The sequence below is a fragment of the Taeniopygia guttata genome, chromosome 4, assembly GCF_048771995.1.
Source record: "Taeniopygia guttata chromosome 4, bTaeGut7.mat, whole genome shotgun sequence".
Classification (NCBI taxonomy): domain Eukaryota; kingdom Metazoa; phylum Chordata; class Aves; order Passeriformes; family Estrildidae; genus Taeniopygia; species Taeniopygia guttata.
In genome coordinates this window covers 34,371,840-34,393,737 of record NC_133028.1, presented here as the reverse complement: position 1 = coordinate 34,393,737, position 21,898 = coordinate 34,371,840, and the positions used below count along the sequence as shown (strand labels likewise).

The window sequence follows — 21,898 nt, the reverse complement described above, 5'->3', positions numbered from 1 at the left end:
TTGAATACACATTTGATAGTGGTGGCTTTCATTATTATTGTCAAAGAATTGTCTTTATCTTTTATCTGAAAATGTATAGCTAAGCACCCATGATTCTACTTCAGTCAAAACCTTCACATTTAATCTATTTCACCACAAACATAAAGAGATCACCTTTCAAAGATTTTGTGGAACAAGAAATTAACTCAGTCAGTTACCTTTATGTCTCTGAGAGTCCTGGAGTGTCTGTCACCCCACCTGTCAAGCTCCTGGTAGCCAACAAACAGCACAAGTTTTAGACACAGCTTTTCTACAATGAGTTACTTGAGAAAAAAAAATCTTAACTGATATGTTGCATAAAAGAACTAAGAAAACCCAGCAAAAGAGAGAAAGGTGTTTCATTAACAACAGAAAATCCCCAAATCAGGCTATGTGCAACTTGCAAGGAATGTTGTTTACAACAGTAGGCACTAAACAAGATGTGGATAGGTAAACTGAAATATTTTAATGAAGAAATTAATTCTATTGTGGACAGTTAATATTTTTCTCTTCTTGACAATTTCAGAACTGAAATCTTCATTGTATGTACAACAAAGTGGTATATTTGTGATGCTAGTCAAGCTCTTCTCCCATCTTTCTGCCAGTATCTTGAGTTTTTTGCACATCCTTAGTTCTTAAAACCAATGTGATATAGGAAGAAAAAATATTTATATATTAAATGTATGAATTGTGCTTAAAATTGTAGCTTGTTTAAAATAGTCTTATCATAAAATTATTTGAAAGTGATCGATCAGCATTGAGAGATTTTAGGGACAATGACTGAAAGTTTAATCAAAGAAGAAAATATAATGTTGGAAAAACAATTGTGGAGAGGACAGAAGTCACTATGCCTTTGATTGAAAAGTGAAATTTGTAGATGCTTCCTGTGAAAGAAGACCCAGTTGCCACTTTAAAATGTACAAGTCTTCGCTGGCCCTGGAAAGAATTGAGCCAGCCTACTGACTATTTTCTGTTATTTAAATAAATGTTAGATATATTATGTACAAATAAAAAGGTTTATCTGCAGGCAGAAGAAATTGCCTTTTCATCATGAAGAGATGAATATGTTTGATTATGGATGGATATAGTTAATTAATGTAGCCATAAAGTCAAAAGTAGTAGTATTTTAAGTACTTTATTAAACTCTGAAATTTGAAATACTGCACAAAATTGTTTGGAATGAAAATAGCTACATCATTTTTAACAGCTGATGTTTAGGATAAATTTATTAAAATGACATGTAAGTGCTAATTAATCATAACAGACCAACATAACACATTGGAATTCTTTATGCTCTCCTAGAAGATATATATGTTCATCGTTGCTCTTTTTAATAATAGAAACAGGAACACAAATAGGAAGTTACACCAACAATTTTTTTGAACACAGGCCAAGAAAATTTAAAATTACCCTAGAGATAGCAAGGCTGAACACAAATAAAATACTTAAGTATGCTCATTACTGATGTAGGGCCCATAATTACACTTATTTATATCAGACTTAAGGCTTGTAGCTGGCTTTTATGCCAGGGGAAATTGGATCAAGCTCTTAGAAAACATTAATAGTTCTGTCCCACCAGGGTGTTTAAGGGCTGACTCCTACTTTAAAATTGTTTTTTTAAAAGAGGTGGAGCCCTACTCACCTGCATGGATAGGGCTGTGAGAAAGCTCCCTGTGCATGGCTGGGGACTGCTGGGCTAGGACAGACCCCACTGCAGGACAGACCAGGGGCAGGAGCTGCCATCCTGACTTCTGTCTGCATCCTCCCTCCCACCAGCCTCAGCTTTCTCATGCCCCTTTGTACAAAAGCTGGAGAGCTGGAGTAAGTGACAGATTTGGGCATGAATCTGGCCCCAAAAACAAACCACTAAAACCAAAACTTTCCAAAGAAACTGGCCAAGAGAGCTACACAAATGGCCTAATTCCTCAAAAGACTGAAACGTTCAATCTTCAGGTATTTGTCTAAATACCCAAACTTCTTGAAAATGGGCTATATCTATTTGAATATCAGCATTACTGACTGTCATCTCAGTTTCATAAAGATTGCTTTTCAAATATCTGGCACTCAGATGCCCATAGCTATCACAGCAGTGAGTGTTCTGTAAGCATAGTTACAAAAAAACCCCTTTCAATTGTATATCTGATTATACCTCCTGTATTCTCAGTTCTTCTACTTTTTCTCTAGAGGATGCTTTATAGTCACATTTTTACATTAATTTTTATAGCTATTTTAATGAATATAGAAAAAAATACCTCCAATAGCTGTCACTACTTTTGTCTTATACATAGAATAACAGTTATGCATCTAGTAAAAAAGCACTTCTGTATTTGAAAGAACCCTCCTGAACATATTTGGGCCAAATATTTATTTCTTAAAAATGTAAATGTGTCATCCATGTTGTATACTCTTGTAACTTTACAACATGTTTCAATTTGTACATCTCCTCCCACTGATCACTCCTACTACATCTGCTTTCGTGAGCTAACATAATAAAAAGTATTATCCAAATTATTTATCTGGTCTTCTTTTCTTTGCTACTTCTCTCTTCAGCAGGACTGATAACTCTAACCAATACATTCAAATGTACATTTTATGGCTTATTGCTGTGAGAGCAGGGATTCTATTGAAAATACTCCAAAGTGTTTCAAATGTATTTTGGAATTAAGATTGCAATCACTGAAGGAGTGTACAAGGAGAATGGATTTATAAAATGTTAGAGGCCTAATTAGATGAAGCGGTATTGTGAAACTTCTCCTTTTCAGATGCATTAAAGCATTAGGTGATTTTCCCTGATATTTGACAGAGTGACTTTTATATTGCATCTTTTGTGAAATGCCAAATCCCATTCTCCATGGCTATGAACAGAAACTTCAAATATTCCTGGGGGTAAGACATTCCTTGGTGTGAGAAATAAGTGTAAATTCTTCAGTGCAAGTGTTAACAGCTAGGATCACCCAGGATTGCATTGGGGAAGGCCTTTTCATCACCACACACCAAACTTGCCTTTCTGCTTTATATCCTCAGGGTAAATGTGAAATATTGCTCTTTCCCCCTTCCACCCTTTTTCAGGAGAATACTACTTTGAAATCTCTGTATGAACAGTAGAGCAAAATTGGTCTTCTCTTAGAGGGGAAAAAAATTTATTGACTTTGAAAATGGAGAGGAGCATAGTCCAGAGGAACAAACAGCAGACTTGAGAAAATTGCAAATGCTTTCTCCCCTAATGCATATACAGATACAAAGCAATCAAACAAAAATGAGGTTGTGCAGCTAATAAAATCAATCAGGCCAGGCTGGCTAGAGCCATTTCCAGATGGCCGTGGAGAGTTCCTTATCACTTCTGAATGGTTATTGACGAATACGTACCAACACTTGATGTCTCTTGGGAAGCTATTTAATTTATCTCCAAATCATCCGTCTAACTCCCGGGTGGCTGTTTATCTTGTATCAGTATGTTTTTCCAATCGTTAAAGGATTCCTTCCTTGTTTGCCTAGATTTTCCTATGTTTTCTCTTTGCAGATTGTTTATCTCCAGTTTTCTCACTCTAAGGGAGCATGTGCATAATATGTTTGTCAATAATATATAATGAACACATTTTATTACGTGTTACTAATGTTTTGGTGTAGAACAGAAGTAAAAACCTTATAAAACTGCAAATTCACTGAATGTGTATAAATATCAGTGGGCACCTGGCATGTTTATTTCTATTTGCCTTTTTCTTTTTTTTTTCATTTTTTACATCAGTAGTTATATTTTTCTCTTCCTTTAGTTATAAGTAAATAGCATAGATTGTGTGTGTTTGTATATATAAATCGATATATACATAGCTCAGTACATAAATTGCACGTTGGATATGTCTGAGCTTTTTCTGGGTAGAGGCAAAATCAACAAATGGCTAAAACTTTTGCCTTTAGCATCAGATGCCAGTCATTTGATATACTCTAACATTTTATTGTGTCTCTGACAGTTCTCTATTCACAGGTGCACTGAATACCTTCTGATTTCTTCCTTTTAAAGTCTGTCTTCAGTGTTGGCTTGAACTTACCTATCTGTCTCTATTAAGTGTCTTATAGGATCAACCCCATTTGTTCATTCACTTTAGTTCACTTATGATAGTTCCTTGCTTTCACCTATGATTTCCTTGAAGTGGTTGTATGGAATATACCGTAATCCTGTGAGTAAGTTCCAGTCCTCTTTCTGCCCAGGTCTTGTGACACAAACATATCGAACAAGAGTATTTGGGGGCTTCTTCAGGTCAGACAGGGAACGGTGCAGCAAAATTTATAACAGAAACAAGACTGATCAATTTTCAAACACAAGCAAAGATATCAGAAACTGTCCCATTTGGTTTAGCGTGAAGGCTGGAATGGTGCGAAATACCAGCGTCATCAATTATGTGATTCTGTATTAGGGACAGGAGAATCCTTCTGAAAACATGCCAGGCACTTTCTTTTGATGTCTTTCTCTTTGATCCCCCAGTTGCTTTGTAGGTTAAAAACTTTCTTCTGAGTTATGATATATGTATGCACAGGATTTTTATCTCCATTTGTCCTTGTTTCAGCATTGTCCTTGTCTTTAATGTTAGTGCTTGACATTCTCTTCTTGATGCACAAAGACAAATCAGTCTTCCCCCTTTTGTTGTACATTTTGGGCTTCTGGACGAACCCAGTCTCCCAGTGTGCCTTAGTAAGACAGGCCATACAGTCCCTTAATCATTCTTATGTGTCTGTACCAGTTCCAATCCGAATCCTTCTTTTGTGGTAATGGCTCTGCACAGTGTTCACTGAACTCTTACTGGCTTTCTGCACAATAGGCTGAAGATTTCCTAAGCTTACTTGAAAACAGCTTGATGGCTGAATTTTAAACTTTCACTTTTCACAGGCACTGCATTGATGAATTATACACATAATGAGATCAAAACAAGGACCAATTTATTTTATTCAGTCATCACAGTCCATTATCTCCAGCTCATTGCAGAAATCAACATTATTTTATTCTCCCAATGTGAGGCTTTGCATTCTGACTCTTTCTGTACTAGTCTATTCTCAAATTCTGTACCTTTCACCCCATTTTTATTTCAGCTTTAAGGTGACGCTTACGTTCTTTCTGTACAGTCTATCCTCTGTTCATAATAACTCTCTACTTGCTTCTGTCAACAGATTTTGTTAGGACACATCTATATTTTTCAGGGAAAATGTCTCCCAACCCTGTGATTTCAGTAGGGTCTTTCAGATTACTTCCTTACATATTTTGCCTCACCTCTAAATATAACTTCATTCCTTGTCAATAACCTGTCTGGCAGAAAATGGTAGCTCTACTCAAAGGGAACATTGCGTTGAAGGGCTGCCTTAATGACACACCACAGGAAATTATATCCCAAGTCTTCCATATCAGGTTTGGTTAGGAACCTTATATGGACCAAGTTAGGTGGCAGGTGTTTGCTTCATCCAGCACCTACCTTCCAAGTCATTCTTTACATGAGTCAGTGCCAATATAGCAGCTTGGTCTGGCTGGTTTTTAAGCACCTCTCAAAGGGACAGCTCTCCATGATATGCCAACAGCTATTTCTTCATGTGAGCTTAGCATTTAAACCAGCAGCAAGGGTTCATTTGTGTGGGTGGAGAATTAAGATCTGATTCAGTCATTTCCTTCTGTCACATGGAAAGTTCTGGCTGGGACATTACCTCTCCAGGTATCACATTTATCTGAGATCCTAGGTGCATTTCTCTGTAGCAGTGTTAGAGAGTGGAAAAAAGTTATTTTGGATCAACTCTTTATTTTGGATCACAACTCTGATGATCTTAGGCAGACTTTCAACTGAAGTAAAATAATTTTACTTTATGCATCAGAGACACTGTAAAAACCACACTCTTGTGCTTGTGTGGAAGTAGGAAAACAAACTTTGTACAGTCATAGAGTGTAGAAGTGTATTTTGATTGATTGTTCCAAGTCCAGATTCTCTATGGCTCCAAGAGTTCTGGACTGGGCAGAAGCCTGGAATAGTTGTGTATGGATGTTGTCAGGACTCATAACCAAAGAATGACATAGAGAAGCTGCAGTAAAGGATTTTTAAAGTAGAACAGTACGTCCAAATTCTGTTCTTCTGTTTTCTTTAGAGAAGGACTACATTCAATGAAATATACCTTGGGCAGGTGCTGACACCTGCCTCCTCATGACATGTGATATAAAAAAGCTAATCTCAAGAATTATTTTTCATTCCTTTGGAATCTTTCTAAATCAGGGCTGCTAGTGGCTCTAAGAAGAATGTGTAATGGGGTTGTCTGCCTTTAATGGCATTTGTATTTGGAAAGCAAATCCTTATTTCTGGAATTCTCTGTTTCTGTTTGCATCTTTATCATATTTTTTACTAACAACCACAAAACCAAATTAATCCTCAAAATCAATCCACATATTGGCCCAAAAGCAGTATCAAAAGTCAAACTAAGAGCTTAAATATGGACACCAGAGAGCCTTAACAAGGCGCTTACCAAGGTGTGACAGCTAATAAGATTTGTAACAAGCAACAGATATGCAATGGAATTAACAGGAATTTGACAGTCACAAATTAAAGTATGGCTCCTCCTCAGGTGTTTATGAAGGCCTACTTTAGATATTCCTGTTTTTTGGTCACTAAGTTAACCCAAGCTAATTTACAGGTATTAGTACCTAATCTATCAGATTGTTTTCACTGGTTAGAGACAAGAAAAGAATTGCAATATCACTTGACATCATGCACCATAGCAGCTACATCACAGACTTCTACATTTGTTAAATATTGCATATCCAGCTGCAGGACTGAAAATGCATCTTCAGGCATGAATTGTTCTTTGCTCAAAATCCAGCACATTACGGTTTCTCAGTGGTGGTTTGTTTTCCTGCTCTGACAGCACAAACTCTATTAATAATCTGTGTTCATACGGCTACTGGCAAACCAGGAAAGTAAGTGATGTTGTGGCACAGTAGAAACAAGAGCTTTTAATCACACAGCAGTGTTGTCTGGAGGGAAAAAGAGTAAGCCAGTGCTAGATGTGCAGAGGAAGTAGAGAGAGACTGAAACAAGCTCACAGAGAGTTTTATAATCAAGAAGTTCCTTTTGCACTGGGTTCTGAAATTAATGAGCAGCCACTGGAGTTGCCTGACAATGGGGGTGATATGACTTAGTGTCCAGGGATCACAGAAGTTATTCTGAGCCAGACACACTGAATTGTTCATTGTTTTCTCCCACAGAACAGTCTTATAATTCAAGTACTTAATCATAAAGAACAATCAAGTTCTTTCTCACTGGCTTTTCTACCTTTCTCAGAGGGCTGATCATGCCTTGGATAATCATACCCATTTCATCTCAGACGTATGCACCTGATGGTTCCCCTTTCCCTCTCTGCCTGCCTTCTCCTTTGTACTACAGCTCTATCTTCTCCTTCATATTCCATAGCTGTTATTTGCAGATTTCTTTCACAGTTTTCTTGCAGTGATGGCTTTGCTTACAGAAATAAAAGCAGGAAAACCTTAATTCTGCCCCCTCCCATGCTATTGCTGCCTTACTTACACTATTCTGTTCTTGTTCCTTTTTTGCACCTTGGCATACTTTTTCATTAGTGACTCGTTAGCTAGAGATTACCATTTGAAGCTCAAATATCAGGACATTACAGATTTCATTAATCACATTTCTGTTCATGGTCTTGGGTGTTTTTCAGGTTACGTTTCCCAACCACATTCCTCGTCATAGCAGCACCATTGATTTGACTGAAATTCTGCCTTATGCACTCAAATGAGATTTCCTTGAAGGATAATAATGAGAGTTTTGGTCTCAAATTAGTCTGATTTGCAACATTAACCACTGAGTATGTAACAATTACATACATACTCGAATTGTACTTATAAGCTGGTAGTGCTGCCTGATTGCTAGACTCAGATGTGTAAAATCGTTTAAATGGAGTGATGAAAAGTGAGGTGATAGTCATGATGGAGAACTAAAAGTATCTTGGAAAAAGAAACTTCAAATTTCACTTTTTAAGGGCTAATTATTTCTAACAGTAACCAATCAAATGCAAGATATTGTGATATTAAAATACTTTTTTGTTTTCTTAAAGATGAAAGAAAAATGAGATTTAAAAAATTCAGAAGGCTTAGTAACATAAAAGTCACCTCAACTTCTGTTTTTGTTGATAAACAAAACCAGAAGCGCATCTCTTTAGGGTTAAGGGAAAAAAAAAACCTGTTCTGGCCCCACTGGGCATTGAAAATGATAAATCTTTGGCACAAGGAAAGATTTTTTAAATTAAATTAAATTTTCTTTACAACTTAAGGCTTTTTTGATTTATACTATCTAGCCCCAAGCAAGGGTCTTAATTATTTTTGATTTATTTCCTTCATTCCTGAGAAAGGTCTTTCAGCTTTTCTTTATTATTTCAGTTCTTCTTCTGTAGGCACATCTTTTCTAGCTCTTATTTTTACTGCTAAGTTTTCATGTTTTATTTCCCTCTTAGGTGAAATACCCCGGTGAAAGCCTTCAGGTCTTAAACAAAACTCAGCTTGCTTTCACAAACGTAATGTAAGTTTGGAGACTTTTGATTTTAATTTCAAATTGTTAATTTGTTTCCCCATAATTTCTGTTATGTTACTATAAATCAGATATCCTGTCCCACCCTAAAAAGTTATAAGTTTCTTGAGCTTCAATATGGCCTCTTTTTCCTCTCAGATGCTATTTTTAGGTAAAACATCCTATACAAACTTATGGACTTTTTACCCTAGTGATAAAATGGAGTTTAGTCATATGTTTTCTCTTCTTTATGAGAAATAGTTTTGTTTTCCACTTACTATGTGTATAAATGGACTTACTATGTGTATAAATGGAAAAAAATGTCCTGGCACACTTTTAGGATAATGATAGGAAAATATCCATGCCCAGCACACTTCAGTAATTAGAGCATTCTCCAAGACTGCAAAATCCTCAGTCAGATCTATTCAGAGTCATTAAGCTGTGGCTGCTGCTGTATAACAGGGAAAACGTTCTTTTTTTGCAAGAAGGTCTGTAGGTGCTTTCTGAGCCCTGCCAGGGTGCAGAGTCTCTGCCTGGCAGGAGGATCCTCCTGGGCTGGGGTGTGAGCAGTACCTGGGGCTGCTCTAGCCAAGCCTTACCAGGCAGTCCTGCCAAAATGGAGAATTGTGATGCTGAGTGCCTTACTAGGAAAAAGAAAGCACTGATAGATTTTAGGGATTTCTCAGAGTTTACTGAGTGTGAGTTTGCTCTTTTATATAATATCAGGAGTTCGACTCACCACAGTACCCTCCATGCTAACTGCAGCTCATGTTCAAATACTCAGCCGTTACTTTCCACCCAAATCATCAGAAACACGAGTTTGCCTGCAATGGAGTTCGAAAAAATCAGATTTGATATGACCGAAGCTTAGAGTGCATAAAGTCCACAGGCCAAAACCAACCACAGAATTCAATGCAGCAATAACAGTACACATTTAATATTTTTTTTTTTGTTTCAAAGGATCAACATGGAATGGGAAAAGCTGGTCAGAAGCCAAGAAAATAGCAGAGTAATCAAAAGGTAGATATTGAGAGGATTTTTAGCTCACTCTTAGGTTATGCAGCCAAGAATACATAATTCATCCCATGTTCCTAAAGTAAGAATCTAGCAGAGTGAGACATTAAGGCTGGTGGCTAAAGAAGATAAAAACTAGCTACTGGTGAGCAAACTCATGTTTTATAATAAAATGCATAAACAGGACCCCTTACACATTTCAGCATTTTTACTACAACCAAATACACAGTTCAATTGAACATGGTGAGCTATCTGTGTTGAATTACCTTTGGCCTCATTTGATTACAATTCAAAATGCCAAACCTTGCCTTAATATAACTGGCGGTTGGAATATGAAAATAATTTTTAATCAAACCAAAAGTGAAGTATTGGTTCCTGAGGATGTTTTGTAAGTCTTGAACTTGTCAAGGTTGGCAAGATGACACTTTCTTAATTCAGGAAAATTAAATTAATCCAGAAAGCTCAAAAGTATTAACACAACTTTTTCACTATGTAATATTAAGCAGTTAAACATAGTTCAAGATTTTAGTTTGGGGCTTCTTTACTTACTTTTAAGGAAAACATAAGCAAAAGAAGCCCAAACCCAAAACTGCGAAAAGTAATGTGCAGCACACATTAAAAAAAGAAGAGAACAAAAGGAAATACAGGAATTATGCAAAGCAATGATAATTCAAGCCTGTTTGATGAGCACAACAGTTACTTTTCTAATTTTGACAAAATAGACAGCCAGAAAGAGAAGTACAGGTAGTATAATTTAGGAAAAATTAACTCTAAATATCAGATTTTAAGACGGTTTGTCAGTCACAGATAGATATTTAGAACGGACAAGTTGCGTCTCACATCTATTCCCCTAGGACCTGGCACACTTATTTTGTCTAGGGCTTTTTTTGGCTGGTCTGGTTAGCCCTTCTTCAACTTATCCTTCTCAGGCATTACAGAGGTAGACAGTTTACCTGCTCGTATGCAGGAATAATTTTGAAGATAAGAGTAAAAAATGGCAGAAGAAGGGAAATATGTACAGAGTAAAGTCACAGAAAAGGGGATCAAGATGGAGGGAATCCTTTAACAAAGGTAAAATGCATTATTTTGCTCTGTACATCCTAAAGATCACCAATATAGGGCAGCCTTTGCAAAGAGTAAACTAACTTCCTCCATGAAATTGTCCATGAGTGATTTCATTTGGTTTGGCCTCAAAAGTTTAGATGGGTAGAATTGACAGTTTTCTCATTCTCTGCTCACTAAGCTAACATTTTAAAACAGGGTTCTGATCTATCCCTTTCTACTGGACCTGAGATGATCTCAGTCAACATGATAAAAATAAGTCAGTCTGAATCCTACTTTTTATATTTTTGGCGGCATTCATTTCTTTGCAAACAACAATAGCACTTAGAAAAGTTTCAGCTGCTTCCTACAGGCAGGTTCAGCATCTTCAGTAACTTTCTAAGAAAAGTAGGAGGATGTCACAATGTAATTACTTGAATAAGTATGTTTGACTGGACAGGGTGGGATTTGACTGTACCAAAGCTTCATGAATGAAATGAGGTCACACTTGCCATGATGACTATCATTCAGAGCTCTGAATGAAGTATCTTCAGGTAGAGAAGAATAAAAAAGGTAGAAAACAATTCTACTGATTGATTTTTTTGCCATCTAGTCATCTTTCCTTATAACCACATTGGAAATTAAGCTATGACTCTCTAGAGAGCCAAGAAAAATATTATTCACCCTCTTGCTCAAGCACAGAAATTGCTTGACCTGGTGACTGACATATTATCCGAGTTAAAATTAACATAATGTATAAATGAATAGATTTTTCTCCCTTAATTACTGCATTTTTCTGAAAAGAAAACAAAATATATCTGCTTCAGGTGTTACAGTGTCTCTTTGCCCTTTCAGAAGCCTTTTTGGTGGCCTAGCAGACTTTTTTGCCCTGAAGACATAATTTTTTTTCTTAAATTAGAGTTTTGTGTGATCTTTGTATGAAAAGTCATTTGAAATGTATTAAATACTTTATGTATTAAAGCAAGAGAATATATTTCGTCCAATCAAAAGTATTAAAAAATAGTTCTAGAGTAATTACTTAATTTTAACTTTGGAGATATTAATTCTGCCCCTATGGAACAAAGGGAGGAATGCAAAGGTTTTATATTTTGTTCTTTCTTTTAACCTTTAAATATTGCATATTTATTTTTTCTGTCTTTCTGAGTCTTTTTTCTCATTCTCTAGCTGTGAGAATTACTCAGCTATCAGGTTGTGGTAGCACAATTTATTCTATTAATGTTACAATTAGCTCTGTAATTATTAGCCTGATTTTTGACCTATTTATTCTGCTTAAAATCTGCAGGGCAAAACGCTTCTGGCCATGTCTCTTACCAAGAGAAATACTCCAGGAGGCAAAAGTTAATTGGGCTAAACTTTTTCGATGAGGAAAAGAAAGGGAAAAGAAGAATAAAAAAGCAACAAGCTTATTCTGAAAGGTCTATTTTTTTTATTGTATTGTATTCTTTGACATTTGTATGAAATTGTCAAGGCAGACTTCAGAAAGTCTGAAAGTATGAGCACAGACTTCTGAAACTGCTGAAAAATCCCAGCACCTGAAATTCGAAGCAGGCATAGTTTTGGAGACCATCTCCTCAAGTACCAGACAGGGAGCTATGAAGATATTTGGAACATGATAGTTTATAAAATAACATAAATGTTTACCTGAGAATAAATATCTATATGTAAAAGGCGCATAATATTTTCTCAGTAATAACAATAAATTTTAGCAATATTAAAGGCAGAATAACCTCTGAGGTTGCAAACACTGGTAATTTTATGTATTACTTAAAAATCTTACAAGAATTTATCCTTGTTTTACACAAAACAATAAAAAATTCATTTGAAAAAAAAAATGACAGTTGCAAAACTGAGAATTCTTAATTCCCGAAATAATTTATTGTAACCTCGGCTCAATATGTTTCTTTTAATTACTGATCAACTAGCCTTTTACACTCAGCTGGCATAATGCCTCTCACTGTCTACTATCTCTACAAAATCCCAATTCTCCAAAAATCCATATCTATTATCTTCTAGGCACTAATTTGATGTGCAATTGCAACAGAAGATCTCTCTTAACAACTCCACATCAATCCACCAAATATTAATCACTAGAAAATTACTGACACTTCTTATGATTTTCTTTCTTTCACATTCCACACCCAGCACTGTCTCTGTTCCACCATTTGGCCCATTTTCTCATTAATTCTTCAGTGCAAACAGTGTTTACAATGCCAAGCAATTCTAACTTGATTCCTCTGAACCATTTGACACAGCTCAGGCAGCTTACCAAAGAATTCAGCCTATGGCTGCATGAACTCTTGAAGGAATCAGAAACTATACTACATAGATAAGCATTATACATAAGTACTTGTTGTCATGGTTACACAGATAGGCTCACTTCTGATTTTTCCCTGTTCCTTCTGAATAGGAAATAGAGATCCAGGGAGACTCTCAAGCCCCACTCAACAGACATTCGTGCAATTTTAAATGTGTACGTGTCTGAGAAAAAGAAAAAATGAGTGGGTGGGCTGTAATCCATCTACTTCATCTTTTAAAATATTTATAGATAGCACAGTGTAAGTCAACAAAAATAAAAGGAGCCTGTACAGGTTTCACTGCATTTTTCAGAGCCAAAATAGTGTTTTGCTGTCAGGGAAATCAAAATAAAGTAGTTAAACAAAGTATTGTAAAGAGCAAATAGACCTGAGAACCTGTCAATGCATTATTTCAGTAGACATTTTAAGTAACCAGACCTTCTTTGAGAAATGCATGAGAAAAAAATTGTATATATTGCTCTAAGCAGAAAATAATGAAAGATAAACAAAATATATATGTTGTTATCTTTGACACATATGTGCCCTGCACAAGTCCATAACTCAACATAACTATTGAGTACTTCAAACCTTAAACTTAAGTTGTATGATAGCAGTTCCAAAATAGATAATGCAACTTCTGAGTAAGAAATTATACTCTATTGATTAAGGTGTGAAACAGGTATTTAATGCATGGTTATCTCCTTATCAGACCACCAAGCTGTGATTAAATTGTTTGCTTGACTTCTTAGCTGCTCACATAAATATTTAAATGATTTCACTGTTTACATATTTGCAAGTTATTGACATTTAGCCTCCAACCACATCTGAGTGTCTGGGCCAAGAATCTTTATAAAATCTGGTATCTAGTCAGCAGATAACTATGACTCACTATTTTTGGGGTGGATTCAGGTATTCTCTTACAATAGGCAAGTTATTGTATCCCCTCTGTGGACCAGATGTTCTCACCAGGGACTCACTTTTTCACACATGCACTGTTTTTTTCCTTAAGGATGAGTAGCTGAAGGTGAAGATAATAACTGAGAAATTAAGACCTGCTCCAGCAAAACACCTAACCATGCAATGAAGTGTAAGTAAATAAGGAGTCCTCTTTAATCATAAAGGTCTCTATTCCGCAGAAATACACAATCAAAATTAAAATGATCTGGTGACTTGTTGCATTAATTGACATATATAATACTTTCATGTTTTATCAAGCGTTATGGTAATGTGTTTCTATTGTTTAGTTAAATTATACCTTTTTAAAAATGCTTTTCAATGAAACCAATATGTAAATTATTTTTTCATATTAATATTAATATAATCTGAATTTGCTGATTTAATTTTGTTTCCAAGGAAACTGCCTGGGAATTTTTCCCATGATTTTACATTTTTTAAAATTAATTTTCTTGTCCCTTATTTGGGGCAAAGGTTTATATGTATTTTTCAACAGAATAGTTTTTTCCCAAATAAAGTTTGTATAAAGTTTCAACTGCTTGGTTATCCCTCCACAACATTATTTCTTTGGGTTTGTTTACTGTTCATACTAGTTAGATTTTTTTTTTTTTTACTTCTTTTTTAACTTTCTTGCCTTGTGATATTTTAGCCAGCTCTTTCTGGTCTCATTCCTTTTAGCTGTGAGTAAGATAGGTCTGCAAATACTGGGGTAACTTTTGTTGTTACAGAAAAGTCTGTTAAAAATATAAAGTCAAGGGAAAACACCAAGTATGTCAACTCCAAAAAGCCAGCCAAATAGTTTTTTTGAGAATAAGGCAATGAGAAATCACTTAGTGATCCATGCCAGCGCAGGTCAAGTAATGGCATTAAGTAATTTGAACTCTAATCAGGTTCACTGTGAAGATGCTCTGGGTTAAAACATAGTAGGAATGTGATGCTGTCTGGTGAACTGGAGTGAGAGTGTTTTGCTTTTACTCACATCCTCCAGGCTTTGGGCAGCAGATTATTATGGGTATGACAGCTGAGAAAAAGTTGAACATTGGATAATAGAAAGTCACAGTGGTACAAGGAACTCCAGAGCCTGTGCTTTCAAACTCAACTTCTTTTTGTGAAATATGCCTTTTAGTTTGTTTTGAATGCCTAAAGTGCCTTTTATGCACTGTCTGCAGGCTATTTTAAAATATATTATTGTGACCTTGGTGACCCTCTAGATGATTATTCTGCTTTGCTTTGCACATTTTTTCTGCTGTCTTTTTTAACTCTTCCCTTGCCTATTCTTTTATATTTTTAATCTATTTCCTGAAATACTTCTCTCACTTTATAAATAAAAGGTTTCTATCTGATGCCTGCTGCTTCACCATGCACTCAAGAAACTCTTTACTTTTAATCTCTTGCCTATAGTCTGGAAGATGGGAGTAATTTTAAAATTTGTTAGATATTTGTAATAGATTTTTCTTCTTTTACTGATAATATGCTTTCTTCATAATGAAAAATAAAATACAGGCTAATTCCTCAGATAAACACATTCCAAAATTATACTTACATATTTTATCTTATTTTCTTGACTGGAGCTAGAATAACCAAAAAGGCTTGAAGAATCAGGAATCAGAGTTGGGCTGTTTTTTCATTCAAAAGAAAAAAAAATCAGGAGGAAAATATGAGAAAGTTCTCTTTGGTGCTCTTCAAGAATGATGTCCTGTTAGTAAAGCAGTGTGGTAGCTTGACCTTGGCTGAATGCCAGATGCTCACCAAGCTGTTCTATCTCTCCCTATCCCTGCTGGACAGGGGAGAGAAAATAAGATGTGAAAGCAACTTTTAGGTAGAGATAATGCAGAAGCAAAAGTTTGGATGTAAACGCAAAAACAAATAGGTTTATTCTCTACTTCTCATCTGCAATAAATGTTCAGCTTCTACCTGGGAAGCAGAGTTACAGCACACATAGACATTGCCCTGGAATGTCTCAGATTCTCACTCATGTGGAATTGCCTTTCTGCTTCATTCAAGTCTGGCCTACCTGCTTATCTCCATACCTCTAGGACATGTCAATGCTGTGCTCCACCTGGAGACCACTCCAAAGCACTGTGGATTTTTAGTACCGTGCTTCTCACACACTAATACAGACCACTTCTGAGCAAGGTTAGGAAAAAGGAAAGGGGTATTTATGAGAGGTCTTAGAGTCAGCTCCCATACCACTCTTGAAATGCAGTTGGTGTAGGCATATCACTATGTTATATCTACAACATTGAGTTCATTTGTAGATATCATTTTATAAGACAGATGTTGACAAATTATAGGAAAGGACAAAATTAGAGGAAAGGACAGTTGCATTAATTGAGGTTGCTCAAATTGAAAGAAAGTGATTATTTATAGTAGTAAATGGTGCAATAATTATGAAAAATTGAATGAAATTAAGATAAAAGTATTTAAACAGAATATTAGAAAGTGTTCTCTGACAGTGAGATGTATGAAGCTTCAGTTTCAAAAGAGAGGTGGTAGGATTCTCATTGCCCGAAGCACTTGGAACTATACAGGAAGAGAAATGTTGAAAATCCTGGGAAGTGTCTGTGCCTGAACTGGCATGAGAACTGAGTGACCTTTTCCTTTTTTTATTCTGTGAATATTTAAAATGGGAATTTTAAAAGACTTAAATAGCCATGTCAAAAATGATACCTACCTTTTCTGGTATTTTCAGATATTTTCCTTCTTTTTTTTCCTTAATTAGTATGGAAATGTCACTGAATACATTAACTGACACACTCTTTATCTCACTAAATTCCTTCTTCTCCTTGTTAATATTACATCTAGCTTATAGTGACCATTAATTGATTTTTCTCTATCTTTCATAATTTTCCGTTGACATGCATTGCCAATAGCTCTTTCATCTCAGAATAATATCAGTTTTGATGGTTATTTAATTTTCCATCTAAGGAGAATTACTCTGAGAATTTCCCTACTGTGCATAACACTGTTGAGATAACTGGTCTGGTAAATAAGTTATATCACAAGGATTTAATTTTTTAGTTCTAGACCTCCACCTGATTCTCTCTAAAATTTTTCAAAGTTTTTGTTCATTCCCTTGTTTTGATTTGTTTCCCTAAGACCAAAATGTAGCCTATGTATACCTTTGTATTCTGCAATATATATAATATGAAAACAATTTTTTTTATCAACTATATCTTTCATGCTGCTCAAAATTGAAATTGCCTGTAGAAACAGCATTTCCAATGCAGACTTAGAACAATACTTGCAGATGTGTTACTGCTTATCAGAGCCTTAATGAAAGATCCAGCACAACAAATTTATTGGCATTAAACCCTTTACTCGAAAGACATCCATGTTGTAAGTACTCAGTTCAATCCTTTGGATCTACAGGTACAGTTTTCCTGTTCTAAATCACTCCATCTCAGTTCTGGGCTTTTAATTCAGCAGTAAGCATCCCTCCTGTTTCCTCTGATGACTCTGCCAAAGCACATGCACTTTCAGCTCCTCCTCAGTCATCTCCAGGCTGGATTTTTTTTTTTTTTTTTTTTTTTTTTTTTTTTAATGGGAGCTGTCTGAAGCAGTTATCCTGTGCTTGTAAATTCAATATCAGGTTTTCCATAATTTTTCATGGTTTCTGTCCATTAACAAGTTCGGTAACTTTTTAACTAAAAAAAAAATTGGATTTGATTTTTTTCCTTCCACTGCTACAAACTTTATCTTTTGCAAAACTATTTTTTTCTACACCCTTGGCATATTCAGTGAGATGGGCTAAACTCATCTCTGCAAATCATCAGTTTCACCTTAGTCACCCACCTGCTGCTGACTTACCTAGTAGTGACAGCATCCTCAGGACTCTCCTGACTTTAAAAGGTGTGTGAGATATTAAAAACAAAAGCCATCCCCTTTGCATCCTGATAGTCTTGTATTGTCAAATATTGCTTTTTGAATATTCTCCCTGAGCATGCAGCACTGGACACTTTGTCCTTTCTAAACACCTTTCTTTGTCTCTTGCCATGGATACAGTTCAGTGTAGTCCTTTCTGTCTCAGACTCCCTCCTAATGTCTGGTTTTTATCACAAAATATTCAGATTTTTTTTTTTAATAAATACTGAGGTCATTGTCTTTTTTAATACAAATGTCCTTTTCTGAATTAGTTTGGTTTCTTTTGTGTTGGCCATGGTGAGTCTTTTTCATATTTTTCAGTCTTTGTGATAGTTCATGCAGGACTTCTAAGGATTTGTCCTGAGTCTTTCATGGCACGACTCCTCTAGGCTTTTTCTTTAAAAAAAAAAATCTGATTTCCTAATGAAGCATCTATAACTCCTTCATTCCTCCTTTGTGCCACTTCATCATTAGCATTAATGTTCTTCTGTGGTCATCTTTTTCCAAAATACCACTGAAATAGAAATCAAATCACCTTTATACTTCATTTTCACAGGAAGCACAGCACTTTCCAGACCATTAACACAGAAGTCCATTGTTAATTTCCTCTGCCTGATTTAACTGAAAACTACTAAAACATTAAGTTGCTTCAGAAGCAGCTTCTTTCAGAAATATATTGCTTATTTTTGTCACTCTATTCATTGCAATTGCAGGATAAAGCAAAATTAAACCCCTTTTTTCCAGTTGCACTCAACATTCCCCTGCTGCTCAGAGTAAAAAACTGATCAGCCCTTTCTTCTGTATTGTCTCCTTAACTCCTCTGTGTGGTAGTTCTCCCTAATCTGCATTCCTTCTCCCTGGGCCCTCTATTATTTAACAGTTTGGACTGACGTGCTATGGAGGAGAGGAGACAGTTTTTCTGACATTACTGCCACACTGATAATGATGTAATGAATTATTTTCACTTCCTTAGACAAGCAGTTCATAAAAATATTTATGTTGCTACTTCAGACTGGTATCTACTGAGATAGAAGACCAAAGAATCTGTTTGCAGGAAAAAATATGGTCATGAATTTGTCTGGAATTGCTTAAGTCAATGAGAGAAGGAAGGTTCTGAAATTAAGATATTTATTAGGCAGATCCAAGAGTAGGAAAGAAACAAGGTGATGTTTAAGGAATGTGACAGAGCCCTATGGATGGGAAGACAAAGTGAAGCCCATCCCATCCTATCGTTTAATGTCTACTGCTGCTAAAATGAATCACAGAATCATAGAATGACTTGGGATGGAAGGCACCTTTAAAGGTCGTCAAATCCAATCCCCCAAGGACCAGCCTGACCTTGAACATTTCCAGGAATGGGGCATCTACAACCTCTGGGTTCCTTGTCCCAGTGTTTCACCAACACTTACAGAGTTGCACTTTTCCAATTGAATCTGATTATTTATATTTCTTTTCATCATTTTGGAAATGAAATTCATACCAAAGCTTAAGCAGAAATAATTTGAGTCATAACATAATATATTTCAGGTGTGATTTCTGCAAAATATTGAGTATTACCAGCAACAATTATATAGTCCCATTGATCTTGTAAGAAAATCCTTTCAGACTTTCTGGGCAATGAGAGTTTTGTCTCTTGTGAAATTATATAAAATTTCAGTTGACTGCATTGTGTTGACAAATATATCTTTACAGTAAAGGGAAATGCTTCTTAAGTTCACCTAATGTTTAACTTATCTTTCCAGAACAAATGTTTAACTCAAACCCTGTTTAGCCAAACATATATAAATATATCTTGGCTGGCGACTTTTTATGTGCCTCATACATCCTTTGGTATATAAGGAAAATCTACATTATACTTTTGGTGGCAGTACTCATTATACCTTTTATCAGATACAAAAGATTAAGCAAATAAAGGAGGTCAGAGTTTTTCTAGCTGTTTTTCATATTAGTTGCAGTCACTTCCTAACAAATTAAATGGATGTAGATTCTAAAATCCTTCTAGACAGCTATAGTCATAGTAGGTATTGTCAAGCTGCAATCCAGAAAAAATATTGTGGCACTTAAAGCCATGTCACTGTTCCAGCTGACCAGTTTAACCTGAAATTCATGCTATTGCACAGAGCAAAGTAAAATATCTGCACTGGCTCTGAAGTAAAAGAATCTGACTTCATCAGTCTGGGTTCACACATGATAAATCCACTACCTTAACCAAATAATTTTTCAAGATTCTTTGAAACATATTGAAATCTAATTTGACAAAAGAGTTTTATCCTTCTGAGGAGCTAAATATGAATTATTTTTTTATTCTTTGCTCTGACTGCAATAAAAGAAACTTGCTATGTATGCTACAAGACATTTACCTTGTATGTAATCCAAACCCCATAGGAATCAGTACAGGAAAAAATTTCCTCCTTTTCAGAAATTAATGATTTTGTTTTCCGGCTTTTGGATTCCAGAAGAAGTCTTTTTTTCAGAGACATAATCCTGTAAAGCCCAGGAAAATAATCTGGGAACTCTCAGAGTATAGCAAGGATAAGGGGAGAGTTATTTTTCAGTGAAAAGTTGAGAAAAGCACAGGTTGAAAAAAGCAACAAGATCCGAAGCAGCACCACTTGTCCAATTCTGTAGTTCAGTAAATACTACACTGTCCTCTTTGTCTTTCCTGCTCTTTGTTATGACATTATACTTCCTAGAATAGCATTAGGTAATTTTTTAAGACATAGCAACATTTTCATCAGGCAGCTACATGATTCGTAGGTGACCTAAGATATAGTATTACTTTCAACCTGAAGAGGTAGAGCTATTTTCCTCTGTTGAGGGAAAAACTGGTACAAACTGGTACATGATGGGTGAGAAGTATGAGTAGGAATGTTCACTTATAAAAGGTAGAGTAAGTAATCTGTATTAATAATGGTGCAAAAAAATGAACAAGTATTGAAAAGAAATACAGAATGAATACTGTTTCCCATAAATTTGCTGATTCTATATATTGACTATTCAGTATTGCTTTTTAAAATTAAGCAGAAATTTATTATTGCTATTGTTTGACATCTTTTGTATTTAATCCAGAACTAATTATTGCAAAAGTTTCATCAGAGTGAAAAAAATCCCACCATCTCTCTCTTTGACACAGCATTACCAGAAATCAGTCAGGTATACAGAAACTAGACACAAATATATTGTTACCTAAGCTGTCTATGGAAAAAAATGACAAGAAAAGGACATTTGTACACAACCACATTATAAATGTTTTGACTTATAAGCATCTGCTATTCTTGTTTGTGAGTGCTTTACCATGCATCTGGACCTTGACACCTAGGAGCTTATTGAATAACTTGAATTTTCATCTGTTATAAGCTTTATTGTGGAGAACTACACAGGGTAACTCTTCTAATTCTTAAAATGAAACCCTCCCAACAGAAGAAATGCCTGGTGTTTTGGAAGCCAGAAATCATCAACCTAGAAAAGAGTCCTTTAAAATGTTCAGCATAGGAGAATGTTCTACTTAAAGTGTGCTGCTGATAAAAGAACTCTCTGTCTCTAGAGTTACAAAGCAGAAAAAAATGATGTTGTACATCAGAGAGATAAAAGACCACTGTGCTGAAAGTAATCATCAAACTATGACTTTTTAAATCTTGAAACTGCATTTTTCTAAAGTTTCTACTGTTTCTTCATTCTTTCCACATTCTCACAAAATAATACTGTTTCTTTAGAAACTCTTGCAAATATCTGGAGAATATGAAAATATAAGTTTTTAAGAGATACTTAAGAAACTCCATCTGAATTGCTTGTTCATTTAAAGTAAAATTCTCTAAACAATCAGTCCATTAAACCAGCAATATTTTCCACTTTCCAGAGATAAAAAGAGATTGGTTTTAATATGCTGACTGTATGAAAAGACAAGCTTAAAGACAACAGAACAGTCTCCCAGGCATACAATTAATTTGAATGAAAATTCTAGTTGGTATCTTGATATAAATAAAAGATACCATTAATTTGTTGTTCAAATTACTGAAAACGTCCCTGCCAGGAGCAGTCTGAATAAATCCAGGTTTGACTGATAGGGCATTAATGGCAAGCACTCAGACACTTAAATCAAAGGCTTAATATTCTTTGTAATACTTTTCCTGTACCCAGCTTACTTTCACATTC

The 21,898-nt window shown here is 35.5% G+C and overlaps 1 long non-coding RNA gene across 3 annotated transcripts in view; it reads left to right on the top strand.

The window, feature by feature from the left end:
- LOC115494974 (uncharacterized) overlaps window positions 1–21,898 on the top strand; it is a 128,759-nt gene that overhangs the window by 9,110 nt on the left and 97,751 nt on the right. For all 3 annotated transcript variants that reach the window (XR_012055613.1, XR_012055614.1, XR_003960022.4), the window contains exons 2-3: window positions 8,506–8,570; window positions 13,938–14,015. This is a non-coding gene — a long non-coding RNA (uncharacterized lncRNA). The remainder of the gene's footprint in view (window positions 1–8,505; window positions 8,571–13,937; window positions 14,016–21,898) is intronic.